Source organism: Suncus etruscus, chromosome 6 (assembly GCF_024139225.1).
Source record: "Suncus etruscus isolate mSunEtr1 chromosome 6, mSunEtr1.pri.cur, whole genome shotgun sequence".
Lineage (NCBI taxonomy): Eukaryota > Metazoa > Chordata > Mammalia > Eulipotyphla > Soricidae > Suncus > Suncus etruscus.
This window is the reverse complement of record NC_064853.1, coordinates 136,250,922-136,276,044: the sequence shown is the minus strand read 5'-3', so window position 1 is coordinate 136,276,044 and position 25,123 is coordinate 136,250,922. Positions and strand designations below refer to the sequence as shown.

Sequence of the window (25,123 nt, the reverse complement as noted above, 5' to 3'; positions counted from 1 at the left end):
GGCAAAAAGTCAAAGTGCCAGAACAGATTCAAACAAATTCCAGCCTGGTTCCCACCGCACTCATCATCACCACGCAATTTGGAACAGGCTGCTGGGCATCACTGAACCTTCCTTATGCTAAGTCTTTTAACTACCTCTGGCTCATTCTAAATATGCAACACATGGGATGATGACAATGATTAAGATGTGAAAGTCGGGCCCGGAGAGATAGCACAGAGGCGTTTGCCTTGCAAGCAGCCGATCCAGGACCAAAGGTGGTTGGTTCGAATCCCGGTGTCCCATATGGTCCCCCGTGCCTGCCAGGAGCTATTTCTGAGCAGACAGCCAGGAGTAACCCCTGAGCACCGCCGGGTGTGACCCCCCCCCCCAAAAAAAAAAGATGTGAAAGTCGGGGCTGGGGAAGTGGCGCAAGCAGTAAGGCGTCAGCCTTGCACGCGCTAGCCTAGGACAGACCGAGGTTCGACACCACCCCCCCCCCCCGTGTCCCACATGGTCCCCAGAGCCAAGAACGATTTCTGAGCATAGAGCCAGGAGTGATCCCCAAGCGCTGCTGGGTGTGACAAAAAAAAAAAAAAGATGTGACAGTCATTTTTTTTTATTTTTGGGTCACACCCAGCAGCGTTCAGGGGTCACTCCTGGCTCTACACTCAGAAATCACTCCCGGCAGGCTTGGGGACCAGATGGGATGCCGGGATTTAAATCACAGTCCTTCTGCATGCAAGGCAAATGCCCTACCTCTCTGCTATCTCTCCAGCCCCTGAAAGTCATTCTTAATAATCACTTTAACCATACTGTTTCTGTTTATTAATCCACATATATTTTAAATGAAAAGAATTTTAGACAAATAATTTTTAACCTGGGACCAGTATTTCTTAATGATGGGTCAAATGGCTTCCTGTCAACCCCCTTTCCTCCCCACATACAAGATATTCCAAGATGGTCACAGATGAAAATTTACTAATGGTGTGGGAGCAAAGCACAAAATTAGAGGGTCAATTGATAGAACAGGGGAACACCGGAAAGAAACAGGGTTGAAATCGGGCTGTAGTCAGAAAAGGGTTAAGAAACATGGCCCAGAGAAACACCTTCTCCCTTACTTTATATTTATAACTTACATTTGTGAAATAAGATCACAAAAAAGAAACCAAAGAAGGAATCACGGAAAACACTGGAGTTTCCATAAAAGCTCAGGTTAAAGACACTCTGGGACCCTGGAGATTCTGGGGGTGCCAAGAGACATCCTCTCCTCTCCAGGCTTTGCCAAATACTGGGTATTCCAAAAGCAGACTAAGTGTGCCCATGTTCTTTGTTCCTGTGTAGAAAAGGAGAACTCTCCAGCAGAAGGTAGAAGCTGATTGAAAGCTGATTCGAAAGTCACTTTATTCCTAGCAGTATAGTGTTTGTTTGGTGAGAAAATTCACTCTCCTGACCCCATGGCTTAGGAATCCTGCCTTGGTTCACCCTTCTTATTCCTTATATAAATAAGAGTGGAAGGGGGTCTTATGTGTGCATTAATGACTAATAAAAATATAATCCCTTACCTTTATTCTTAGTGATAAAAAACTATTAGTATCAAAAAAACTATTAGTATCTAATGTGTCATTTTATTATAATATTAAACTTTGTATATGTTGGGGCCAGAAAGACAGTAGAGTGATAATGTGCTTACCTTGCATGTGCATGGTCCCCCAAATATGATCAGAAGTGATTTATGAGTACAGAGTCAGGAATAAGCCTTGAGAACTGCCTGGTATGCACCCCCACCATTCATTTCTATATACTCTTCACTACATAACAATTTCCATTTTTCACATTTTATATTCTTGCTTTTTCAGGCAACACCCAGCAGTACTCAGGGTTTACTCCTCGCTCTGTTTTTTCTGTGATCAGGGTCGACTCTTGGTGATGCTCAGGGGAAAACATAGGGTGCTGGAGATCAAACCCAAATCAGCTGGTTGCAAGGTCTATCTTACCCATTGGAAGACCTCTCTGGCCCCATTTCTCAATTTTTTTTTAAAGGAATCAAAGATTTGGGCCAGAGAAATAATATAGCAGTAATAGCACTTGCCTTTCAGCCCATATGGTTCCCAAGGCACTGACAGGAGTAATAATCCCTGAGTATTGCCAGGAGTGGCCCAAAACAAACAACAACAAAGTAACGAGCAAAATATAGAATTATATATTTTATTATTTATTATTATGATCCATATTACTCAATTTTTAAGTTTTTTAATATTGATCACTGATCTTCTTTTAAGTTTTGGCCACACCTGGCTCTGTGTTCAGGTATCACTCTTGCTGATATTTGTCCATCATGTCTGAGATGAGTGGCATAAACTCTGTGCTCTCTTTTCAGCTCAGGATTACTTACTCTTAATACCTCTAGAAATAGCATAATAGATGCTTAAAAGCAAAGTCTTCCTCTAAAAATCAAAGTAGAAATCATACAAATGGGACTATGTCAACTAAGAAGCTTCTGAATAAGAAAAGAAATGAGAATATAATAAAAAGATACCCCACAGACCAGAGGAAAATATTTGTCTCTATTCATATGGTTGAATTCATATGGCAAATGGATGATATGCAAGCTATTAGATATATGTTCAAACCCTGTTGATATCCAAGCCCTGATATAAAGTCCTCTTAGAATTTTTTAAATTATTATTATCCTTTTTCTCTTTTTGGTTTTTGGTTTTTGAGCCACATCTGGTGGCACTCAGGGATTACTCCTGGCCCAGTGCTCAGAAATCACTCCTAGCAGGCTAGGGGGACCATATGATAGGCAGGAGATCTAACCTGGATCAGTGCATGCAAGGCAAACACCTTACCCACTGTTCTATCACTCCAGCCCCAGCTCTGGTAGAATTTAAGAAAAAAACAAAACCACTAAAAGTAGGGGAAGAGGTAAACAGAACCTTCCCTAAAAGCCTTCCCTCTAAATTCTGGTAAAAGACAGACAAGGCTGTCCGCACTCATCACTTCTCTTCAACATAATACTGAAAGTACTTGCTATAGCAATTAGGCAAGACAAAGATATAAAGGGCATCCAGATAGGAAAGAAAAAGTCAAGCTCTCACTGTTTGCAGATGACATGATACTCTACTTAGAAAACCCTAAAGACTCTACCAAAAAGCTTCTATAAACAATAGATGCATATAGCAATGTGGCAGGCTACAAAATTAACACACAGAAATCAATGGCCTTGTTATACATCAATAATGGTAGGGAAGAAATGGACATTAAGAAAACAATCTCATTCACATTAGTGCCACATAAACTCAAATACCTTGGAGTCAATTTGACTAAAGATGTGAAGGACCTATTCAAAGAAAACTATAAAAACCCTGCTACAAGAAATAAGAGAAGACATGTGGAAACGAAAATCCATACCCTGCTCTTGGATTGGCATGATTAACATCATTAAAATGGCAATACTCCCCAAAGCATTGTACAGATTTAATGTGATCCCTCTAAAGATACCCATGACACTCTTCAAAGAAGTGGATCAAACACTTCTGAAATTCATTTGGAACAATAAATAGTCTCGAATAGCTAAAGCAATTCTTGGGACAAGGAATATGGAGGCATTACTTTCCCCAACTTTAAACTGTATTACAAAGCAATAATTATCAAAACAGCATGGTATTGGAATAAAGACAGACCCTCAGATCAGTGGAATAGGCTTGAGTCCTCAGAGAATTTTCCCCAACATACAATCACCTAATTTTTGATAAAGAAGCAAGAAATCCTAAATGGAGCAAGGAAAGCCTCTTCAATAAGTGGTCTCGGCACAACTGGCTAGCCACTTGCAAAAAAATTGAACTTAGACCCCCAGCTAACATCATGTACAAAGGTAAAATCCAAATGGATTAAAGACCTTGATATCAGATCAGAACAACACGTAGGTAAAACACTCCATGACAACATTGAGACTAATGGCATCTTCAAGAAGGAAACTGCACTTTGCAAACAAGTGAAAGAGAGATTAACAGATGGGAATATATTAAACTGAGAAGCTTCTGTACCTCAAAGGAAATAATGCCCAGGATACAAGAGCCACCCACTGAGTGGGAGAAACTATTCACCCAATACCCATCAGATAAGGGGCTAATCTCCAAAATATACAAGGCACTGACAGAACTTTACAAGAAAAATAAATCTAATCCCATCAAAAAATGGGGAGAAGAAATGGACAGACATTTTGACAAAAAAGAAATACAAATGGCCAAAGGCACATGAAAAAATGCTCCACATCACTAATCATCAGGAAGATGCAAATCAAAACAACTATGAGGTACCATCTCACACCACAGAGATTGGCACACATCACAAAGAAGGAGAACAAGCTGTGCTGGCGGAGATGTGGAGAGAAAGAAACTCTTTTCCACTGCTGGTGGGACTGCTGTCTAGTCCAACCTTTATGGAAAGTGATATGGAGATTCATCCAAAAAATAAAAATTGAGCTTTCATATGATCCAGCTATACCACACAAAAATACAATATAAAAATCCTTTCCTTGGGGTGGGAATAAAAAAAAAATCCCTTCCTTACACCTATTTTCACTGCAGCACTATTTACCATAGCCAGACTCTGGAAACAATCAAGATGCCCTTCAACAGATGAATAGCTAAAGAAATGATAGTATATATACACAATGAATATTAAGCAGCCGTCAGGAGAGATGAATTCAGGAAATTTTCCCATACATGATGTACATGGAATCTATTATGCTGAGTGAAATAAGTCAGAGGGAGAGAGATAGACACAGAATAGTCTCACTCATCTATGGGTTTTAAGAAAAATGAAAGACATTCTTGCAATAATTTTCAGAAACAAAAGAGAGGAGCTTCCTTCCAGCCCACTTCATGAAGCTCACCACAAACAGTGATGAGTGTAGTTAGAGAAATAACTACATTGAGAACTATCCTAACAATGTGAATGAATGAGGGAAGTAGAAAGCCAAGTGGGGGTGGGGTGGGGAGGGAGATTTGGGACATTGGTGATAGGAATGTTGCATTGGTGAAGGGGGGTGTTCTTTACATGACTGAAACCCAACCACAATCATGTTTGTATTTCAAGGTACTTAAATAAAGATATTAATTTAAAAAAAAAAAGAAAGAAAAAGAAGAAATCATCCATTGATCTTACAAAAAAAGAAAGAAATTAAGTTGGGTTGTTTGCATGGAGGCAATTGTGAGATATAGATATGAGAGGGCAAGGACTTGACAGGGTAAGAAGCCCACTCCTGGGTGCACCTGTGTTTTCAGCGAGAAGACTGGTATACCCATGTGGAATGTGGGTGTGGCTTTGCAACTTTTTCTCTGGAAATATGGCAGATGTGCATGGAGGTTTCTGGGTTTTCTGTTTTTAGGAGAAGGTAGTAGAGAGGACCCTGGCCACCCAAGACTATCCCACAGGCATCAGCCCACAGACTGAGTCCACCTGAAAAGATTCCGTTGTGCATCATTTTTGTGTGCAGTTGCGAAACTGGGCCAGATCTCTGTCAGTGGGTTCCAGTATAGTTGCAGGCTGCTGTGCCTTCACTTCAGGCAGGAAGGGGAATCTACCCCCCCCCATTTTGAGAAGTCAGTCCTAGAGATCTCAGCGTGGACCAGACTACCTGGATCACGTAGTTTAATTCAGCTGCATCATGTTCTTTTTGAGATTAGTTGTGGAACTGGGTCCTTTCTCTGCCCACAAGATGGTGCTTGTCAAATAGTGTTTAAAAGAATAACATGACCTACAAGAATGAACAAGAGAAAAACCAAAATGGTTTTTTTTTTTTTTTTTGGTGGTGGTGGTGATGGTGTTTTGGGGGCCATTGTGTTTTGTTTTGTTTAGTGTTTTTTTTGTTTTGGGGTCACACCCGGGGTTGCTCAGGGTTACTTCTGGCTCTGCACTAAGAAATTACTCATGGCACGCTCGAACCATATGGGATGCCAGGAATCAAACCCAGGTCAGTCTCGGGTAGGCCAAGTGCAAGGCAAATGCTATCACTCCAGCCCCAAGAAACATAATTTTCAATAGACCAGATTTCCTCCTAATATCTGATGCTCAGGGCTTACTCCTTGCTCTGTGACCATGGATCACTCCTGGCATGACTCAGGGATCCATATGGGGGTCAAGGTCAGGGTCAGTCATGGTCAAGGCAAAAGACCTACCCACTGTACTATTTCTCCAGCCCTCTCTATCTTTTGTGTTCCAATACACAATGTATTGGAAGGAAACCGAAATTGTGTACATATGAATTTCTAGAGTTAACTGTAAACATAAGACCCAAATAACAATAATTAAATTTTAAAATGTGTCTGTTGGAGTCAGAGTAATAGTACAGCAAGTAGGATCCTTGTCTTGCAGGCAGATGACCTGGGTTAGAAGCCTAGCACCTTATATAACCCTCCGTGCTAGGAGGGTTTATTATTATTTATTTTTATCGCATCCCTGAATGGAATACTAGGTGTAAGTCCTGTACACGGATAGGTGTAGCCTCCCAAAGTTAATGTGTCTGTTAGAAAGAAAGCTAAGAGATGGAAGAGAACCAGGGTGAATTTGCTTGTGGGATTAGAGTTGAAAACTGGAATCCTAAAACTTTTTTACAGAAAGCTTTGTAAAATTGTATTCAGGCACAAAGCTGTACATCGATAAATTGAATTTATCAATGTGCCTGAATAAAAAGTGTTTTATTTAAAGTTATTTTATCACAACTTACAAAGTTATTCATACAAACCTACGAAGTTATTCAGAGCTGGGTTTTGGACAAACAATGTTCCAGCCCCAATCCCACCACCAGTGTCAAGTTCCCTCCACCAGTGTTCTCAGGTTCCTTTTCCTATGTCCTCAATCTTACCTGCCATCTTGGCAGGCATCTTTTTTAAGTTCAGCTATTAAAGTTGGGATCTCATGAGTTCAGTGTTGTTGACTCTATGCTTTGGATATTTAGCTTTCTCACTCCTTAATACTGCCAACAAATCTGAGTCCCCTTGATCCCTTGCCCCCATTGCTTCTCATCTGTCTCTTCTTCCCGTCACCCTCCATTCAATTTTTTTCCTATTTTCCCCTATGCATTGGAGCCAAGGGTGGTGATCCAGGCATTCCCCTCTTTAGACCACTGCATCGTCTCATCCAGTTATTCAAAATACCACATATGAATAATATCATTCGTCTTCTTCAGGCTTAGTTCATTTAATATAATATTTCATATTGCTTGTTATAACATGAAGTCAAATAGAATTATTAAATCTAAGATCAACACAGACCAATTTGAAATGATTTTTATATCTTTCCATGATATTACTAAAGTTGATGCCTAAGGATTTACTCAGCCGTGGTTGGTACTAGTTGAGCCTTCTGTGTTACTGCTTAGGCTCACTGAGCTTGGTAGATTATTATGAAGTAATTTCCAACATATTTCTTGTGATACTACTGGGCTAACACTACCATCAGACCAGAATTTATGAAATTTAATGGCTTGGGAGTTTGATAAGGTTAAATGGCAGAGATAGGTCACTTACGTCAGATGGTGTAGCAAGGTGTGGTGTTGGGCTGCTATAGTTCATGCAAAAAGGGAAATATACACTTCTCTCTCCTTCTTTCTGAGAATACCACAAAAGTATCAGCCAAGATCAGACTACCTGAGAAGTATTGATGATCATTATTTTCTTATAAAGCCTGGTGGAGGAGACAGGCCGTATTTTGACAGGAAGAATCAATAATAATGTTAAGCTGTGTGCAGAACACAGAGTCAATTCTTCCTCTAAGTGTACAAAGCTATCAATGCTTCCTCTAAAATGAACTGCTTCATGCTATTTACATAAACAAATTGTTTAAATTTTCAAAGGGTGAGACCAAGAAAAACACATACAAATACCAATATGCTTATGTATTGGATTTCTACTGCTCTGTAACACATTATCACAAACTTAAAGACTGAGAATATCATTTTTTATCTTAAAGTTCTACAAATCAGTGAGTTTCTTTAATCCACATGTTATAAGATTAAACTAAAGACACCAGCTGGCTGGGATCCTCGAAGTTCCTAGGATGAGGACATCTTATCCCTAAGAGCACTGTAGGAAAGGGGATTGCAGTGAGCCCATATGTAGTGTTCCAGTTGCCCTGAACAGCAAGAAACATACAAATTAAGCCCCATTTCAGAATTGACACATGAAGACTCACGACAATGCATACTTGTAGCCAAAAAGGTGTGAAGAACTCTAATACTGTCTTGTACTAGTAAGAAATAAAGTTGTCCTTGTCAGTCTCATCTCCTAAACTCATGATGCTGTGAAAATACATTGTGTTAGATTTGAGAGCTTTGTGGACCATACCCAGCCATGCTGAGGGGCTTCCTCCTGACTCTACACTCAAGAATTACTTCTGGAAGTGCCTGAAGGCAGGATTAAACTTGGGCTGTGTGCAAGCCAGGCAAGCCCCATCTATCTCTCTCTCCGGGTCCCAAGAAAACAAATTTTCAAAGAAATCATTGTTATTTTTTCTTACAGAACATTTTAAACTCATTTTTAAAGCAAGGAAAAGGTAAGAAGGAAAACATTTTGGAGAATGAGTGTAGACAGTACCCAAAATTGAATCCATGGCTTCACACATGCAAAGCAAGTTGCTCTAGTTGACCAACATCCCCAGACTCAGGAAGAAAACCTTTAACTAAATACAATAGAAATGATGGTTAACCTATGACAACAGTTCCCGTCATTGATAAACTGTACAATTAAAAATCTCTTTCCTTGAAAACATTCATTTTTAAGATAATAAGGATAAAGTTCTGAGATGAGATAGAAATGCAATTTTGCATCAAGAAAAAAAATGAATCAAGAATCAAAGGCTATTCATCTTCTTACTGCATATTAGGCATGCTTCATATCGACTCAGCAACTGCAAGCACAAACTTCATCTGATCCCAAAGGGAGCCAAAGGTTAAAAGATCCAACTACAAGAAGTGGCCCAGTGTAATACCTTTCATATATAGATTCATTCTCTTTATCTCTCTTTCTCACTCTCTCTCTATATACATATAATATATAGATATATAGATATAATTCCCTCTCTAAAAACAAACCTTTCACTCAATTGCCTTCCAAGTCCTGTTTCAAATTTTGGACTCTGTTTTGTATAACCTCAAAGTGGTTTTATACACTTTCACAGGAAAAAGACCCTGCCTTCTGCAGTTTCTTTCTAAGACAAGAGACTTAGACCACATCCTCAATGACCTATTATGGGATGCAGGACCACAGTCCTTCCTGGCCCAGAGCCTTTGCCACGATAAAGGAGATGGCACTTAGGAGGTCTTACTCTTTACTCTAGTCAGTCTTAATGACAAAATTCATATAATCCAGGGAGAAATGGCAAAGGACACAAGTTCCCCTTTACTCTCAGCAGTCTTAGCTAAATGCCCTGGGCACTTTTCATCTGCTCCAACAGTAAGCTCTCAATTTCCTAGGCAACTGACTCAAAATTAGATTTTAAAATTCTAACGTCCAGAAAATCAATATCCTCACCTTCAAAAGATACATATGAAAATTCAGAGCTTTCATTTGAAAAAGTATTTAATTTTTGTAAAGAAGCAAGGAAGGAGTGCCTCAACTTATTTCATACTTGGTGTAATGCTGATTCTCCTGTGGAAACTGTTTTGACTCCTTTGGAATATTATAATGCTATAAAATAACATTTTCTTTAGATTTTTTTTAGAAGAGCTTTAAAATAACACATAGTTTTTAAACAATCTAACCAAATTGCTTTTAATCCAAGGGAGTATATGGAGAATTGACACCTAAGTGTGAGAAAGCCACAGAGATCCAAAGGAATGATATAAATTATTTCCTGCAAAGTTCCAAGATATAATTTACACAATGGCTATAGAGAAACCCCGCACTATGATCACAGTTTTTTGTGCTTTTCCCAATGCCCTGTAGATAGATCTCAGGCAATATGCACAGGACTTCATTTCAATTTGCTCCTTAGTTGGAATCACAGAAGCCTTGAGAGCTCAAATAAAACACCATAACTGAGCGAACTTAAAGAATGAGTAAAATGAGGGCCTGGATCACTGACATATATGGGGGGAGGGGGGGCATGATCAGAAGTGGCTACTTCTTTCTTTTTTCTAATAAACCATGTCATTTTATTTTATTTTTTTAATATTTTTTCTTTATTTAAACATCTTGATTACAAATATGATTGTGATTAGGTTTCAGTCATGTAGAGACCCCCCCTTCACCAGTGCAAAATTCCCACCACCAATGTCCCAAATCTTCCTCCATCCCACCCCACCCCCACCTGTACTCCAGACAGGCTTTCCAGTTCCCTCATTCATTCACATGATTATGTAGTTCTCTGTGTAGTTATTTCTACAACTGCACTCACCACTCACTCTTTGTGGTGAGCTTCATGAAGTGAGCTGGAAGTTCCAGCCCTCCTCTCATTGTCTCTGAGAATTGTTGCAAAAATGACTTTTATTTTTCTTAAAACCCATAGATGAGTGAGACTATTCTGCACCACTCACTCTTTGTGGTGAGTTTCATGAAGTGAGCTGGAAGTTCCAGCCCTCCTCTCATTGTCTCTGAGGATTGTTGCAAAAATGACTTTTATTTTTCTTAAAACCCATAGATGAGTGAGACTATTCTGCATCTCTCTCTCTCTCTCTGACTTATTTCACTCAGCATGATAGATTCCATGTACATACATGTATAGGAAAATGTCATGATTTCATCTCTCGTGACAGCTGCATAATATTCCATTGTGTATATGTACCACAGTTTCTTTAGCCATTCGTCTGTTGAAGGGCATCTTGGTTGTTTCCAGAGCCTGGCTATTGTGAATAGTGCTGCAATAAATATAAGTGTGAGGAAGGGGATTTTGTGTTGTATTCTTGTGTTCTTAGGGTATATCCCTAGTAGTGGAATGTGGCCAACCCAGGACAGACTCAGGTTTGATTCCCTGCATCCCACATGGGCCTACTAGGAGTGATTTTTGAACACAAAGCCAGGTGCACTGCCAGGTGTGGCCCCAAATCCTAAATAAATAAAATAAATAAATAAATAAATAAATGAATAATTTTAAAAACAAAGTATTTTTATTTGCAGCATGATTATACAATATTAATATCAATGATTTAGGCTTACAATATTATTGTGCCACACCTACCCCTAGAGCGCCAATATCTCTTCACCAGTGTCTCTGGGTCCCTTCTCTTCCCCCTCTGGTCTGTAATTCCCTGTCTCACCGACCTTAGCAAAGCAAACTCTGTTCTATAGGCAGAATATTAGTTTGTTTTTCATGAAAGAAGAGGTCATCTGGTACTTATTGATCTTCTGGCTTGCTCTGCTTAGGATAATGCCTTCCACTTCTACCAAAGTTTCAACAAATTCAAGATTTTACTGCTCTAATACAACAGTAGCAGTCAACTGTATACATATACATCATACTTTCTTCATCTACCTCTCACTGAACATCCTGCTTTATAATGTTATAGTATATCCTGCTTTATAGTGTTGCAGTGAACACTGATGTGCATATACCTTTCTGAATTTATGTTTTTATATTCTTGAAACAGATGCCAAGAAGTAGAATTGCTAGATTAAGTGAAAGCTCTATTTCTAAGTTTTTGAGATAGAAAGGCTAAACCAGGTACTATTTCCGCCATCATAGAAGGAGGATTCCTTTCTTACCACATCCACACCAGCACTAGCAATTTCTGGGCCTTTGAAGTAGGCATTCTCACAGATGTGAGATGTCTGCTTGTCATTTTGATTTGTATTTCCCTGATAATCAGTGATGATGAGCACTTTTTCATATTCCTAATAGCACATCTCTGAGGACAAAGCTGTTGAACCCTGTGAAGAGCACATTCAAAAGCTGAGAGCCACATATTGTTAAATCTATGGAACCCATACTACCTTCTTGAATTGCTCTTTTCTTATGATTTTAAAGATACCACTCTCTCAGGCAGTAGCAATAGCACAGCAGATAGAACATTTGCCTTGGATGCACTGACCCAGGTTTGATCCCTGCCATACCATATGGTCCACTGAGCCTGCCAGGAGTGATTTCTGAGCGCAGAGCCAGGAGTAACCTCTGAGCACCACCATATGTGGCCCCAAAACAAACAAACAAACAAAAAACAAAAAAGATAACCACTCTCTGGACTTTCTTCCAACCTCACTGATCTGGCCACACTAATTATAGTCCCTTTGCTGGGTGCTTATTATCTCTTTAACTAGGAAAGGTTAGATTGCATTTCTACAAGTATCATGGTTTCAAATGTCACCTGTATAGTACTGACAACTTCCAAGTGTGCAGCCAAATGAAAACTATGCTGTGATTCCAATTGCTTACGCTGTCCTGTGAATTCAACCATGTATTTGACATATCTGCTTTGATGTCTATTAGATCCTTAAAGGGAACTGATAATTCCACTCTGCACCAGAAACCTGTTACCCGGAAGACTTCCCCATCTCAGACAATGATGTAATACTCTTCCCTTAGATGTCGTTAAAACTTATTTACAATCTAAATAATGTATCCATTGATAAATTCTATTGGTCCCATGTTCAAAATAGAAACCAAATCTGACAATTACTCACCATTCCCATTCCCAGATCCTGGCTCACCTATCTTCTTTCTTTTGTTTTTATCATGTAGGTAATAACTGGAATTATGATAGTGTTGAAGTTTAAAGTATTGATCTACAAAATTATTTATCATACACCACTATCTATGCTCCTGGTCCCTATAGTACTTGTGATCTGATCTTTCTTCACACCAATCCCTATGCTGTTTGTTGATTGACATGGCTTGGGTACAAACTGCTACCTTGATTTACCACCCCCAATATGTGCTAAACTCTCCATTTAATTATGCATGCCCCCAGATCACTTCCAGTCTACCACACTGTTCCCTACAGGCTGCTGTTAAGGTCACTGGTTTCCTAACCAACTCTTGTGGTATCCTGTGTCTAGACCTGCAGCTAAAGGAATTCTTTCAAACATAAGTCAACCAAACCACTTATCATTTGCTCACCATCTCCCAGTCATTTCCTTTCTTGCTCATAGTAAAACCCAGGTTTGGGGATGAGGCAGCATGAGGAACCTTATGGAAAGACCTAATGGGAGCCACCAGGCCTTTGAGACACAAGTGCGGGACAACCTAAGAGAAAGCTGCTACAAACAGAAAAAAAGACTTCAGAAGCTAGGGTAGAATGTGTGCAATGCTGATGCTGATGGCACCCTGGGAAATCTAGGACAACTAATTAACTGGATGATCCAGCTAATATTTTCAGGTAGACTGCTGAAAGTGGCAAAAACCTCATTTTTTTCCTGTCTCTTTAATAAAATGGAGGAGGAGACAGGATAAGATATCTTTTTTGGGGGGGGGATACTGTTAAATATAAAGTAGTCAAAACTTTCTGGATGTGAAGATCAAACTTTCTCATACCTAGACTTATAGTGTGCTACAATTGCTGAAGCAATAGTACCGTAGGTAAGAGTTTGCCTTGCACATGGCTGGCCTAGGATTAGTTTTCAGCACCTTATATGGTTCCCTGAATCTTATAGGAGTTAACCCTAAGTACAGAACCAGATTAAGTCCTGAACACCACTAGGCATGGCCTTAAAAGCAAAAACAAACAAATAAACAATAAATAGTTTTGGCAAAGAACTGAGTCAGAGAGTAGTTAGAAAATAAATATAATTAGAAAAATCCAAACCAAGACAACAATAAGATATATCATCTTACACCAGTGAGGATGGTACATATCAAAAATACTGGGCAAAACTTTGTTGGCGGGGATGTGGTAAAAAAAGAACTTTCATCCACTGTTGGTAGGAAAGCTGCTTGGTCTAACTCCTATGGAAAACAGTATGGAAGGTTCTCATTAAACTCAAAATTGAGCTGCCATACAGTCTAGCAAGCCCTCTTTTGAGTATCTATCCCTGGGACAGAAAAACATTCACCCAAAATGATGTTTGCACCCTGCTATTCATTGCAGCACTCAGTACAATACTAAAACTTGGAATCAATCTAGCTGTGCAACAACAGATAAGTAGATTATGAATATGTGGTACACATATGCAATGGAATACTACATAGTTGTAAGAAATTATGCAATTTTCAGCAACATCGATGGAACTGGACGATATTATGTTAAATGAAGTAACGAAGAAGAAGGAGGAGGAGGAGGAGGAGAAGAAGAAGAAGAAGAAGAAGAAGGAGGAGGAGGAGGAGGAGGAGGAAGAGGAGGAGGAGGAGGAGGATAAATACAGAATATCACTTATAAGTAGTATTTAGAATAACTGCATGAAGAAACAAAATGGTCTAAATGTTAGCTGTCTCAAACACAGCTGGCTTCAGAATATCGCAAGGAAAAGGAAAAAACTGAGTGGAAGAGGAAAAATGCAAATCTGAAAGAATGGGGGCCAAGTGGTCTCAAGTGTTAAAAAAAAAAAAAAAAGGCAGAACTAAATATCCAAGCCAAGGGCAATGACATTGGGATCAAGAGAACCAAAGTTTGACAATCTAAACTTAAAATGGCCCTGTTATATTGGCAAGCTGGGAGGAAGGGGGAGTGGGATGCATTGGTGAACATTGGTGGTGGGAGGTCGACACTGGTGGTGGAACTGGCCCTGATTCAATGTATGTCTAAAACCCAGCTACGAAGGACTTTATAAATAAAAATGATCTCAATAAAATTAAAATTAAAGGGCCGGAGTGATGGTGCAGCAATAGAGCATTTGCCTTGCAAGCAGCTGACCTAGGACGAACCTCGATTCAATCTCCCAGCGTCCTTTATGATTCCCCAACCCAGGAGCGATTTTTGAACACAGCCAGAAGTAACCCCTGAGCATCACCTGGTGTGGCCCAAAAACCAAACCCCCCAAAAAAATGTTTTAATTAAATTTTAAAAAAGAATATGAATGTAACTATAATCTCTATCAAATCCTCAAAAATAGATGACTACAATCCTTTTAAGCTAAAAAATTAGTAACAAGTTTTTTTGGGGGGTGGTCGGAGGCCACATCTAGAGATTAGCAGGAGTTTATGGCTGATTGTGATCTTGATGGTCTTCTGCTAAATACTCAAAGGACCAAACAACTGTAGTGGAGGTGGGGCTGTGGAGGCTGTTTTAGGGGGTTAGAATTCAAGTCTGTCTCTCCAACGCCTGAACCAGCCCTCCAACCAAGGTCCAATAAGAATTTTAAAGGCACTATTTTATTTTCTAACAGTCCTTCAGGAAATCTAATATGGAAAAAAGCTTATTTCAGAGCAATCTGGGATTTTGCCTTTGTATTTTACTAAAGAGTGGACTATAAACTGACTCACATGAAATCCACAAAACGTTTTAAAATTGTAGAGGCTTTTGAATTTTAGCAGACAAAAAGAAGGCTGAGATCACTACTCTGATACAAACACCACTTTCTATGAGAATGAAAGGAAAACTTTGAGAACAGAACCAAAAACTCAGAGGGCAGTCAGCTGTCAAAGGAAACAGCGCCATGGTAGCAGACCGAACCTCTAATCTAAGAAAGGCAAGGAATGGCCTGGCAAGACTTTGGAATTGGTAGACCAGTGAGTGGTGAGGTGACTACCATGTTCTTCTGTTCTAAACTAATAGTCTATCTTAATCATCCTCTCCTGGGTGTATCCCCATCACTGTGTTGAATAGGGGACAGGGATTTATCTGCCTTGCCCCCATGATTCACAGGGTCTTCAAGTCAAAGGAAACATACTCAAGGTGTTGAAACTAAAGAACCTAGAATTTGATCTCTTAAGAATCCAGACATACAGTCTGTGTTTAATGTCATACTAAGTGAGCTTTGGGAAGACTTTGGAGGACTTTTTTACATGTATGAAAATATAATTTGAGGAAAAATATACAGACTCATTTTAAAACACTTCTACAAATAAAAATATGCCTTCCATCAAGTGTGAACTGACTTTCATTTCATTTCAAAACAATAGAATATTGAAGGACTAGGCCCGGAGAGATAGCACAGCGGCGTTTGCCTTGCAAGCAGCTGATCCAGGACCAAAGGTGGTTGGTTTGAATCCCGGTGTCCCATATGGTCCCCCATGCCTGCCAGGAGCTATTTCTGAGCAGACAGCCAGGAGTAACCCCTGAGCACCGCCGGGTGTGGCCCAAAAACCAAAAAAAAAAAAAAAAAAAAAAAGAATATTGAAGGAGTAAAATTGACTTATGAGTCGTATCATAAAATGATAGTTTTTGCTCTTCACTCTTGATTTTCCTCTAGATACTGTTCCCTGGGTATGGAATCTTTCCAATCTCCTGTGAGAAAGTCAACCAGTAACATGAAAACTCACATATCTATCTATGTTCCAGCTCTAGTCTCAACCTGTGCCAATTCTGGTGATTCTAGTTTTGAGCCTCCACAGCAAATACTCAGTGATACACAGATGAACTATCTCTGCCAAGTAGTCTAGGTCAGACTCATAAATAAAACTTATGTTACCCTAATTTAAGGTCACTAAACTGAAGTAATTCATTATGCAGAAATGAATAAAAGGAATGCTTCTTCCTTCATCAATAACTCTTTGATTTTCACTTATTGGACCATGTTATTTGGCACTCTCTTATTATTATTATATATTATTATATTATTGGTATGTTCTTGGGCCACTGTTGCAATGCTCAGTGCTTGGAGGGACCATATAAAGTGCCAGAGATTGATACTTTCAAGACAAGTATCCTACCTACTATACTATTTTTCTTTCTATCACTCATTTGGAATTTTTAATGGGTCCTACTATATTTGTGCCATTGGAGAAGCTGAAAATATGTCATTATACAGTCGACATCAAATACAGGTATAAATAAGTCAAGGCACAGACTAGAAATCTCCTTATAAGCTAATACTATTGAAATATTAGTTCTCTTTGCTTAAGAGTAGCAAGGCACTAAACTCTCCCTCAATTTAACTATGTCTTTCCATTTCAACCACAAATAAGTTGACTGTCTGTTCTGTGATTCTTCCTGAATTCCAAATAGATTTTTTTCAAAATAAAAGCATGAGTTGGGTTTATTACAGTTGTTTTGATTGTTAGTAAAACCATACAGGATTTAAGAATCAACTATTACAACTCCTTGGAGCCCACAGATTGTCCATCAACTGTCAGTCTTTATTTGGTCACCTTACAGACACATCTAGTAGTATGTTCCTACAACATATCTGAATTTCTTGCAAAAACAAAAATAATCAAGATCTTAGGTCTGACAGATTCTATGATCTCTGTGAATTCTATGAAAGAACTCTATTGTGTGCTCCCTAAGAAGGTTCCGTTTTCCTTTAAGAAGTCTTATGCACATCTTGTCTCAGTGAAATTGTCATGAAGGAAAGCATCCCTGTTTGGATTATGGGATAATTTCCTCGTGAAATAATGATTTAAATAGAACATGTTCTGAAACTAGAACAGATACAGATAAGAGTGATTGTGGTAAAATTTGTTCTAATAACTGAATGAAAACATAACTAACGAATGAGGTATTTTGTCAAAAAGCAGCCAAGGCTGCCAAAGGTTGCCAAGTAAGTAGGACCTGAATGTCTACACCTTTTACCACTACAAAGTTGTGCCAAAATCGAGAGTATCCTAATGACAGACATCATTGGCACAGCTGTACATGACGGTCCTCCCTCTTGTGCCTCAAGCCTGTCTTTCTCCCAAAGAACCTTATCTAGTCTATTGGCTTACAATTGTAGTAAGACTATCCTTTTAGAAGCCCCAAGGACTTACCCAGCATTCCCATCTGCATGTCCACTACACCTCTTAAGCTTCACCTATTCAAAACAGAACCAGTGACTGGCCATTTCCCAATATGGTTCCTCAATTAGACAAACTCTTGGCTTGAAACTTCTAAGTGATCCTCAAGTATATAGACTTTCAGAGCCCTGTGTACTGTACTTCACCCCACACCCACCGTGTACCTTTTCTGACTATTATCTGGCATCACTGGACTTTCAAACACCAGTAGAACACTTACTGTTCCTGTCTTGAAACCACTGCTCCTTCCACCTGCTACATCTACATATTTCACCACTTGACTTTGCTTAACTAGCATCTCCAAAAAGCTTCCCTCCCACACACAAAAGCAACCTCATCATCAATCTAGTGCATCACTACCTGGTACTTGATTGAACATGTACATTTTGAGGCTGTGGACCTTGACCCATTCCAGTCTGCTCCCTGAGGCACTGGTCACACAAGAAACATCTTCTGAATGGGGGTAAGAAAAAGCAAGCATTTGTTTTTCCTCATGGTCCCAGGTCAAGAGTGATACTAAGCATATATAACACTTAAGAATATTTTTGTTTGTTTGAGGGCCAAACCTGCTGTTACTCAGGTGTTACTCCTGGCTCTGCACTCAGAAATTACTCCTGGCAGGCATAGGGGACCATATGGAATGCCAGGAATAGACCCAAAATTGGGTCAGCCAGTGTAAACTCCCTACCTGCTGTGCTATCTCTTTGGCCTCAACCCTGAAGAATTTTAAGTAGTACATATCAAAAAAAATTCTCGGGGCCAGAGCGGTGGCACAAGCGTTGGGACGTCTATTTACACACACTAGCCTAGGACAGACAGCAGTTCGATCCCCCAGTATCCCATATGGTCCCCCAGGCCAGGAGCAATTTCTGAGCACATAGCCAGCAGTAACCACCAAGCATCACCGGGTATGCTCCTCCGCAAAAAAAAAAAAAAAAAAGAAATTCTCTCTAAAATATCCTGTAAACCAAAAACAAACAAACAAAAAATATGTATATTTGGGTTTTAACCAACATAGGTGAATCATCAGTTGTAAGAGGGTCTGTTTTATTAATTCATAAAGTAATAACCAAAATTCACAGTTCGAAAGGGAAGCTGAGTAACTTCCACCTTCTACCTTCCCCTATCAAAAAGTACATGCCCAACTCTAAAATAATTTTGGAGCTTCTCTCACTGTAAAAGGTCATTTAAATGATAGAAAACCTGGGTACCTGAACTTATTTCATAAAATGCAAGACAAAATTAGAAAGGTAATAATGCATAAAATCTACCACTATCAGCAAGCTACTGCACAGTCCTACAAATTTCTTTTTTAGATTCACAGAGAAAATCCTCTTAATATTTAGATTAAGGTCAAAACAAGGGCAATTTATCAGAGGTTTGTATCAAAACTCAAGATTTAAAAAGAAACTAGTTTCCTATAATAAAAAATTGTCTAGAATCATTAACTTTATTCTAAAGTCGCTTTCCTACTAGCCAATCAGAACTGTGTAAAGTCCAGGGTTCTGTTCACAGAAAGAAGAACAAAAAAATTCATCCTAAGGAAATCAATAATGTTCCTTTCCTTTAATTATACAACTAAAGCATTGTAGACCAGAGCAAAAGATCATAGAAAACCCATTTTATGAAAAAGAGGAATACTAGCTGTAAAGCGTTTGCTTTCCACACTGCTGGCCAGGACGAGCACAGGTTGGATAACTGGCATCCCATGTAATCCCCTGAGCCAGGAGGAATTTCTGAACACAGAGCCAGGAGTAAGTCCTGAGTGATGCCAGCTGTGTCCCAAAACCAAAAAAAGAAAGGAAAAAAAAGAAAAGAGGAATACTTAGCATAGCTGCCTGCATACTATATTGTACATGTAAATATATAATCCTGTACACATATAGAATTATATGGTGGAAGTTTTGACTGCTCTTGATAGGGCGATTGTGTTGTTTATTGTTTGTTTCATGCAACACAGGATTTTGTTTTGCTTTGTGGCTATTGTCTGTGGGCCACACAGACAATATCATTATTTGGGGCTACTCCAGACTCCATGTACTACAGGGAATCCAGTCAGGATCATGCACTCAGCCCTTTGAGCTGTCTCTCTGGCCCCACATAGTTTTTATTTAAAAGTGTGGCAACTTGGTCATTTTCAACTCTTTCTTATTTTTTATTGCTTTTTGTTTGTTTGGGGGCCTCACCCAGTGATATTGAGGTTACTCCTGGCATTGTACTCAGGAATCACTCCTGATGGTGGCTTGAGCATATGGGATGCTGGGGATCAAACATTGGTCAGCTGCTTACAAATCAAGTGACCTACCTGCTGTACTATTATTCTGGACCCCAACTGTTGCTTCTTCTAATCTCTCTCTTTTTCTCCCTCTTTTTCTTCTCTCTCTCATACTCAATTAAAAGAGAAACTTTCTGAAGCTAAAGCATTAATAATATGGTAGGACACTTGCCTTGCACGCAGTAGACCCAGGTTTGATTTCCAGAAGCCTATCTAGTCCCTCAGGACTGACAGGAATATGCCCTGTGCACAGCTGTGTGCCCACCATACCCCCAAAAGAAAAACTTTTCCCTTTGGGGGGGGGTCTTTCTAGAGGATGTTCAAAAGGAGTGGGGTTCTCTTGGAGAAACTTGATGGTGGTTCAAAGTGAAGACACAGATTTCAGTGCTACTTGGGTCCCAGGGATTACTCCAGGCTACTCTGGTGGGATATGTGGGGCCCAATGGCAGGGTACTATGGTGCTTGCTGAGTCCTGTGGTGTCAGGAGTCTGACCGAGTTGCACACAGAACATGTGTCCTAACTTGTTCCTGGCTCTATATGGAGAACTTTCTGTGCAATTGGATTCAGACTCTCACCTCTCAGACCCTGGAAATAATCTAGGGTGGTATGGGATCAAGTACTTGATGAAACAAAACGGATGGCAGATGCATTGGTGCCTAATGGGATCCATCACCAGGGAGGAAAGAACGCTAAGGATTCTGAAAGGACTAAGTTCAAGGCAAAGCACAGAGAAGATTCCAGACTTACACACACACACACACACACACACACACACACACACACACACACACACACACACAGAGGAAACTGAAGAATAACCTAGCAAGCTCTACCTCTACTCAGGTGCTTTGTTTGCTTCCCTTTCTCAGTAGTTTGAGGGTTCCTTCAAGTAGATCAGCTCCAAAATTCTCAGCTCTCATCACCTATGCTCAGGCAAGGCCAAACTCATGCTCAATTATAAATAAATAGAGCATTTTATTTTTAATATTTCTTAGTGAGGTTAGATCAATGAAACAGCAGGTAAGGCATTTTGACTTCCATGTTTCCAAATTCAATCTCCAGCATCCCACACGGTCCCTTATGCCCAGCAGGTATATTTCCTGAGTACAGAACCTGGAATAAGCCCTGCCAGGTGTGGCCCCAAAACAAACAAATAAATGCTTATTCTTATAAATACATCAAATTTTTTAAGACTCACAACCTTAAAGCTACTAAATGCAGTCTTCACATACCACCATACTCTACACTGGGTCTCACTAAAGAAGATCACTTAGCACTGAGCAGATGCCCATATATAAACACATCTGTGATTCCCCCACACCTTCAACCACAGAACACTGACTCAATCATCTCAGTTTCACACTAACACAATAAATACAAAGAATAGCAAGAACAGGTGATGGCAAAGTGGCACAAAGGTAACGTGGAGGTGCAATGCAGGCAGGGTCTCATCTCCATACTGGGCCAGAAAGTTCTTCCACTCTCTCACATTACAGGTCACTTAGTGGACAGCAACGGTATTGAGTGGTGAATAGTGGTGAACACACTGCTCCAAACTCCTTCCGATCTAGTGAGGGCTAGTACTTAATAGGGAGACATAATGCAGTCTTTGCCATTGACAGGAACCAGCCTCTGGCACTGCTGAACAGCAAGGAGCAGACGATATCAGAGATATCTGGACAGGGTGCTCAGAAGAGCAGCCTTTATCCAGATGGAAACTAGAAGAGAAGAGAAAGTGACTGGCCTTCTAGCAGGACAGAAGAGTCACTGTGTCAGGAGCAGCACGTTACGTGGTGCCTCTGCGCTGTCTGCGATGTGGATTTAGCTGGAAGATGAGCAATGAGGACTGAAGAAAACTGAGCGACAACAGTCTCGGAGCAACCAAAGATCATGTATCATGAAGAACAGACTTGTCACGTCACGTCAAGGAATTTAGGAGCTACTGAATGTTGACACAGAGCGATATTTTTAAAGTTGCTTTTCTGAAAGAACTACAACTTCAGTGAGAGAAATGTAGTGGGAAGAAGATGAGAGCAAAATAGCTCAGAAACTGCTGCAATAAGCATCTGTGCTGGCATCGAAGCTGGATTCGGAGAAGAGACAGATGGCGGAGGTGTGCAAAGGTGAGCCTAAGATCTGCTTTTATCAGCTGTCCCAGTATAGCTATTAGCAACGGGCCTTTTCACAATCAGAACTGGCCTGGCCGGGCTGGTGAACTACACGGGCATTCACTAGTAAGTACAGCTCATAGTTCTTGGTGATGGAACCAGAGAAGGCAGAGGTATGGAGGCGGTTCATTCATAACGTATTCAAATACATCCGCAAGCATTTCAGAATACCTGCAAACTACATGGAATTTCCCTAGCGGTACAAAGGCAATGTACAGTTTGCGGGGCACACCCACTGGCACCCAGAGGCTATTCCAAAGTCTGTTCTCAGGGGTAACCTTAGTCAGTGCTGGAGGGATCATACGTTAAAAGTAAGCTAGGATTAGAACAGTTTCCCCGCACGTAAGGCAAGCAGCTTACCCACTATACTATCTCTCTGGCCCACAAAGCATAGTTGTAAAGAACTTAATTCTCAGCTCCCCAACCTCCGCACATATTTGTCCTCCACAGTATAGCAAAACAACGAGGAGGCTGATAAGCCACATGCATCCTCCTTCTCCAGTTTATAGTCCTCATAACTTAACATGTAAATATGTCTCACCCACCTCAATGGCACATTGACCCAGAACCTCGGCAATTCCAGGAGCAAAGGCAGCAGTGCTATGCTAGCAAAGTACCTTTAATAAATGATGCCTTTCTCTACTTAATTCATATTCCTGGCAAGGCCTACTAGGCTAGGAGCAGAAACATGGAATTTTGGACCATCATTAAGCTGTTTGAAACTCAGGTATCTTTGACTGTAAGGCAGAAGAGGAAATAACGATTCCTGTGTGATGATCTCTCAATATCCATCCTCCAATTATAAACTATACTTGGCTCATGGAACAATTTTAGGAACAATAACAACAAACCAAGCCTCTGGCAATCCTATCTCTATGAAAACACTGTGCCTCAACTATCTATCTCAGAAATAAAATTCCAAGTGAAATGCTCTTCACAGAACACGTGTTAACACTTTTATTTAAATTGACAAATGACACAGAGCAAGCTGTTTTGGCTGAGTGATTTTATGATGACTGACTCGGGAAAGAGTAATAAATTGAACACTTTCCATCAACTGAATAAATCCAAAGCTCCAAGATTCTGATGAAAACATAAAGTACATAATTAGATGAAAGCATTTTATTAAAAATAACTCGTTTTGAAAATGTATGTTAAAATTAAGTTTTAATTCTATTTCTTTCTAACTATAAAGGATTAAATCAGGTTCTACTAAGTTAAAAAGCATCGCTAATACATTAACAAGGAGAGCATTTTTCTTAATATAATATTTACTTTAATCATAGTGGCTTACATATCATTGACGATAATATTTTTGGTACATATAACATAAAAACAGGGGAGTTCCCATCACCGAATTGTCCTCCCTCCACCTCTGCTCCCATCTACCTCCCATATCCTCCTCCCTCACCCCCAGGGCTGCTAGAAGAAGTGCCTAGCTTACTACTTAGAGGTCCTACACCTGTTTTTTCTTGGTACCTCCTTTATTTCCCGCTCTAATTGGGAGGCGGGACCAGATAGTTCAAGTTATGTGGTTTTGTTTGAAGAAGAGAAAGGTACTAGATTGGGGGAAAGAATCAAATATGCCAAAAATGGGCGGAGTCCTTCCGGAAACTCTCATCCTAGGTTTGAGAGACAAAGGGGAAAAGGAGGGTGAAACACCACAACAGTATAAAAAAGGTGTCAAGTAAAATATCCAGTGAGCACTCCAACAATAAAGATAAGCACCACATAAAGGCCTTGGTCTTGAGATAAAAAACATGGCAGAGCACATAAAGAAAGAAAAAAAAAAGAAGAAAAAACAAATATAAATGGAGACAACAACTTCAATAACCACACCAAAACAAAGAAATTGACAAAAACTAGATAAATAACTAAAAAAGAAAATTGTTTTGTGCTTTTTTGCCTTTTTTTTTTTCTTTTTTCTTCTCTCCTGCACAGGCACAATAAATGATGGGGTCATTCAAAAAGGAATTCCCTCGGCCTAAGAGATACAGGGTTTCTCTGCCCTTGAAGTATACTGTCATGGGGTTAACTATAGACTCCTGTCAGGTTCATTTACTAAGGAGAGCATTTTTAACACATTTCCCAGAAGCTATGAATTCCTATCACGATTAATTAACAAACTGTTTGCTAGTCAGGGGGCTGTGTATTCACTGCTTTAAACTGAATTTAAGGAGAACTCAAATGACTTGGTTAAAGAGAACCTGCATAAAGGCTGATTAGAAACATAAAGATAAAAGCTAATTAGATGGGGAAGATCATTATTATACTATATGTAAAGTACCAAAAACTTATTAAAAATAATTTAGGTGAACAATCCCTGTGAATTCTGACAAGTAACTGAGAGTTCAAAGAATTGAAGAACTATCATACTATTCTTTCCTCCCTTTTCTAAATAAATCAGGTTACTCAGAGTTCATCATAGTCATCAAAACAGAACACAATATTATTTTTAAAATAAACATTTTAATTGAAACACTGTGAGATACAGTTACAAAGTTGTATTAAGTTTCAGTCATACAATGTTCAATATCCTTCACCAGTGCAAATCTCCTGCCACCAATGTCCCCAGTTTCCCTCTCACACTTCCCCTGCCGGCCTCTAAGGCAGACATTCTCTCTCTCTCTCTCTCTCTCTCTCTCTCTCTCTCTCTCTCTCTCTCTCTCTCTCTCTCTCTCTCTCTCTCTCTCTCTCACACACACACACACACACACACATACACACACACACACATGCACGCACACACACACTTTCACTCTGCCTCTCTTGCTCTTGCTCTGTCTCACTCTTCCTTTTCAACACTGTGGTTTGCAATATTGTTACTGAAGTGATATCATGCATATCACTTTATCTCCTTTCAGCACCCAATTCTTGTTCAGAGTGATAATTTTG

General features: G+C 39.7%; 1 protein-coding gene across 1 annotated transcript in view; it reads right to left on the bottom strand.

Annotated features, from left to right (window-relative positions):
- EPB41L4A (erythrocyte membrane protein band 4.1 like 4A) overlaps positions 1 to 25,123 on the bottom strand; it is a 294,094-nt gene that overhangs the window by 162,979 nt on the left and 105,992 nt on the right. The window lies entirely within an intron of this gene.